Consider the following 5,402-nt stretch of genomic DNA (forward strand, 5'->3'; position numbering starts at 1 on the left):
AAGCAGGTCTTTTGCATGTTATTACAACTGCCATGAATTAATATGCACAACTGCCCTTTTGTGTTTGGAAAACACTATTTGATTGTAGTCATCCTCTGTCTCTTACTATCTTTCTGCCCATTATTCTTCAATAATTCCTGAGCCTCACAAAGAGGAAGTGTAAGATAGATGACTCATGTAGAACTGATAAATACACAGTCTCTTATTCTCTGAATCTTAACTAGATATGGGTCTCTGTATGAATCACCTTCCACTACAAAAAGAAGCACTATGACGAGAGTTGATGCACTAATCTACGGGTATAGAGACAAGTCACTAGGAGCTAATTTAAAACTATGTTCATTTATCAAAATAGAAGGTTCTCCTCTAGAACTTTTGGCTTGTCTATCCACAGGTTCTTGGCCCCACTGATGATGACAGGTGTGAGTTATATCTTGTGGAGTGAGCCTTAAATCCAATCAGAAAGTGGTTGGTTACTCCCATGGCATTCATGCCATTATTACACCAGTGGGTATACCTTGCCAGTAAATCATTAGTATAGTTCACAGAGTTCACATCTAAGTGAGATTGGTGATTACTTTTCTCCTATGGTAGTGTAATTAGCACCTTCCAACCTATGAGAGCTAGGCAGTAGGAATGAAGGTTCCAGATCAGTATCATCTGGATTTCTCCATGTTCTGTGATTCAAACATGTGGTGTCTTCAGCAATATGGTCTTACCATCAAGTTCTGAGCAGTAAGAGAAATTGAAACACTCTGTAATGATTTGGGGTCTATGGGACCCTACTAGCTAACAATACCAAAAGAATTAACCCGTTCCAGGCACTGGGCTTTTAATTTATTAGTTTGGCATACATTTAAAAAGAAAAACAACAAGAAGAAGTAAACAAAAAGACAGCTTATTTACCTTCAAATAACAGAAAATTTGAACACTATCTTAGATAAAGTGATAGAAGCTCGAAAATATTGGAATTGTAATATCTAAGGGCTGAAAATTGTCAAAATATGGTATTCAAATATTATGACAAAACAAAAATAAAAAACACTTCCTCTGGTTAATTAACACAAGAAATATACCAATAAATGAAGACTAAATGAGTATGATAGTAGAAAACAAGGGTAAGAATACATGAATGTTTGCCTGGCTATAGAATTAAACAAGAACACCAGGTGACCGCTGGTGAGAAGAGTTGTGATTTGTTAACATTGTCTGGGATCTGATACTATTTTGCATTGTAGGTATACAATCTGAAGGAAAGGTCATCAGTCTCCCCCAGCACCCTCCTTTAGCCAGGTATGATGGCACATGTCTACAATCCTGGAATCATAAGTTCCAGGTCAGCCTGGGCCAAGTAAGCACCAGGCTGGCATAAATTTGATCATTTAAATGAAACACAAAGCTTTAAAAGGATGGTTACCAAAAAACAAATTTTAATGCTTACATTTCTGACATTGTTCTCGGCCTCTCCCTGAGCTAGGCCAGCCATGGCGGTGGTGAAGACCCTAAGTCCCAAAGCCGAGGTGGCCCGGGCGCAGGCAGCGCTGGCGGTGAACATTAGCGGGCACGGGGCTTGCAGGGTGTTCTCAGGACCAACTTGGGGCCTAAAGGCACCATGAAGATGCTTGTTTCTGGTGCTGGAGACATCAAGCTTACTAAAGATGGCAATGTGCTGCTTCACGAAATGCAAATTCAACACCCAACAGCCTCTCTAACAGCAAAAGTAGCTACAGCCCAGGATGACGTCACTGACGATGGCATCACGTCCAATGTCCTTATCATCGGGGAGCTGCTGAAGCAGGCCGACCTCTACATTTCAGAGGATCTTCACCCCAGGATAGTAACTGAAGGTTTTGAAGCTGCGAAGGAAAAGGCACTCCAGTTTTTGGAACAAGTCAAAGTAAGCAGAGAGATGGACAGAGAAACCCTGATCGATGTGGCCACAACATCTCTGCGAACTAAAGTTCATGCTGAACTTGCAGATGTCTTAACAGAGGCTGTAGTGGACTCCATTTTGGCCGTTAAGAAAAAAGATGAACCCATTGACCTCTTCATGGTTGAGATCATGGAGATGAAACATAAATCTGAAACTGATACAAGCTTAATCAGAGGGCTTGTTTGGATCATGGAGCACGGCATCCTGATATGAAGAAAAGAGGAGAAAGTGCCTACATCCTCACATGCAATGTGTCCTTAGAATATGAGAAAACAGAAGTGAATTCTGGGTTTTTTTTACAAGAGTGCGGAAGAGAGAGAGAAACTAGTAAAGGCTGAAAGAAAATTCATTGAAGACAGTTAAAAAGATAATAGAGCTGAAAAAGAAAGTCTGTGGTGATTCAGATAAAGGATTTGTCGTCATTCATCAAAAGGGGATTGACCCCTTTTCCTTAGATGCCCTTGCAAAAGAAGGCATCGTGGCTCTGCGCAGGGCCAAGAGGAGAAACATGGAGAGGCTGACCATTGATGATGGCTGTGTTGTCCCGGGCCCTCGGGCAGTAGAAGTGGCAATGGCAGAGGCTCTGATTAAATACAAGCCCAGCGTGAAGGGCAGGGCGCAGCTTGGAGTACAGGCATTTGCAGACGCCTTGCTCATTATCCCCAAGGTTCTTGCGCAGAACTCTGGTTTTGACCTTCAGGAAACATTAGTTGAAGTTCAAGCTGAGCATTCAGAATCGGGTCAACTTGTAGGTGTGGACTTGAACACAGGTAAGCCAATGGTGGCAGCAGAGATGGGTGTGTGGGATGGCTACTGTGTGAAGAAGCAGCTGCTGCACTCCTGTACTGTGATTGCCACCAACATTCTCCTGGTTGATGAGATCATGAGAGCTGGAATGTCTTCTCTGAAAGGTTGAAGTCTACCTTGTAACTGAATCTGTAATACTACAGAATGATGTGGGGAAAATGGTCATTTTTGTCCAAGATTCTAGTGATTTGGAAAAGAATTTTCTCTTCCGTTTGAAGAAAATGAACAGGACATTTGGCACTTATTCAAGTTACAATACTGTAAAAAAAATTTTTTTGCATTGAGTGTATGCATACGGTCATAAAGTGGAACCTTTTTAACCCACTGAACAAGATGTTTTCGAGACAATGACACAAAATTACATATTTAAAAAAAATACTTACATTTCTGTCAAAGAAACTTAATCTCACTCAAAACATACCCACAAAGAAATATCAAGACACAAAAATACTCAGTGACGGTCAGAAACCAAATGGCTCCTTCCAGCACTTCTTTCCAGAGATCTGAGAGGCTCATGGTACATATGTTAAAAGCATAATATATTCTGGAGAAACAGCTCAATGTGTAAGAGTGATTGAATTCAAATCACCAGTACCCTCATACAAAGCACTGAAAGGGATGGAGACAGGGAGATAATTGGCAATTGCCAGCCTAACTCCAGATTCAGTGAGAGACCCTGTCTCAAGGAAATAAGGTGGAGAGGCATAGTACAAGACACATACATACATACATATCACTCCCACATATATGAAAAATAAAGAAAAAACAAAACATCAACACTAATAAAATTGCCTTTTGCATCCAATTATCCATATCAATGTGCACCTAGTACAATGAAAACCTAGTACAAAATCCAGTCTTGTACAATGATTTGTGGTATGTATACTGTGTGTTACATGGAATTAAACTTGGAGTTTAAAAAAGAAAAAAAAGAAAAGTAATCAGAGTAGAGACCTGTGGCCCTAGTTTACTCTCTACTGCTGTGATAAACACCAAGACCAAAGGCAACCTGGGAGGAAAGATTTATTTCCTCCTACACTTGCAGGTAACTGTTCATCACTGAGTGAAGTCAGGGTAGACACTCAAGGCAAGAACACAGAGGCAAGAACTGAAGCAGAGTTCATGGACGAATATTGGCTTGCTCTCTGTGGAATACAGATTTTTAAAGCCTGTTCTTATGAATTCAGTGAATTTCCTTGGTGTCTATCGTAATGTCTTCCTTTTCATCACTTATGAGTGTGAATCCTGTCTCACTTTCTATTGGTTAATTTAGTGAAAGTTTTCTTAATCTTGTTGATTTTCTCAAGGAATCAGCTCTTCATTTCATTGATTTTTTGTGAGTTTTTTTGTTTGTTTTTATTTCTATTTCACTGATTGCATCCCTAGGCTTGATTATTACTTCCCATCTACTCTTTTTGGGTATTACTTTTCTTATTTTTCTAGATCTTTCAAGTATGTCATTGAGTTTTTAATATGAGATCTCTCCAGGTTTTGTGTGTGTGTGTGTGTGTGTGTGTGTGTGTGTGTGTGTGTGTGTGTGTGTGTGTGTAGATACTTAGTGCTATGATTGTCTCTTATGACAGTCTTCACTGTGTCCCACAGGTATGGGTATGTTGCGATTTAATTATTATTCAATTCTAAAAAAGTTTTTCATTTCCTTCTTGATTTCTGTCTTGACCAAATTTTCTTTCAGTGTTGAGTTGTTTAGTTTCTATGCATTTGTACACTTTCTGTCATTTCTGTTGTTGTTGATATCCAGCTGCAATCCATGGTGATCAGAGAGGATGCAGATTGCTGTGTCAGTTTTCCTGTATCTGTTAAGAACTCTTTGTGTCCTGATATGTGGTCGATTTTGGAGAAATTTCCATGAACTTCTGAGAAGAAAATGTACCATTTAGTATTTCTAAAGAATGTTCTGGCTGGGCGGTGGTGACGCACGCCTTTAATCCCAGCACTTGGGAGGCAGAGCCAGGCGGATCTCTGTGAGTTCGAGGCCAGCCTGGGCTACCAAGTGAGTTCCAGAAAAGGCGCAAAGCTACACAGAGAAACCCTGTCTCGAAAAAAAAAAAAAAAAAAAAGAATATTCTGTAGATATTTTTCAGGTGCATTTGATTCATGGTATTATTTGACGCCAACATTTTAGTATATCTGATTCATGATATTACTTGACTCCAGCATTTCTTGGTTTCATTTTTTGTCTCGGTGTTCCGTCTATTGGAGAGAGTTGGGTATTGAAGTCACTCACTACCACCGTTTGGATCAATATGTGATTTTGGATGCAGTAGGGTTTCTTTTCTAAAGTCAGGGGTCCTTGTGTTGTTGTGTAAATGTTTAGAATTATGATGCCCTCTTGGGAGATTTTTTTCTTTAATGAGTGTATGGTATCCTTCCCAGTCACTTCTGATTAGTTTTGGTTTGGAGTCTACTTTGTCATATATTAAAATAGCTATACTTTGATGACTACGTGTTGTATAGGGATTCTTTTCTGGCCCTGTCTGTTTGGTGTTTTGTATGCCTCTCACACCTTGATAGGTATCTCTTTCTTTGGATGGGGGAAGTTGTATTCTATGATTTTGTCAAAAAATATTTTCTATGCATTTGCCCTGTATTTCTTCTCCTTCCTTTGTGTGTGTGTGTGTGTGTGTGTGTGTGTGTGTGTGTG

At 39.8% G+C, this 5,402-nt stretch overlaps 1 pseudogene; it reads left to right on the plus strand.

The window, feature by feature from the left end:
* The first annotated feature begins 1,484 nt into the window (after positions 1 to 1,484).
* LOC131914412 (T-complex protein 1 subunit zeta-like) lies at positions 1,485 to 2,966 on the plus strand (annotated as a pseudogene).
* Positions 2,967 to 5,402: the final 2,436 nt, after the last annotated feature.

This window comes from Peromyscus eremicus, chromosome 7 (assembly GCF_949786415.1).
Source record: "Peromyscus eremicus chromosome 7, PerEre_H2_v1, whole genome shotgun sequence".
In the NCBI taxonomy this organism is placed as follows: Eukaryota; Metazoa; Chordata; class Mammalia; order Rodentia; family Cricetidae; genus Peromyscus; species Peromyscus eremicus.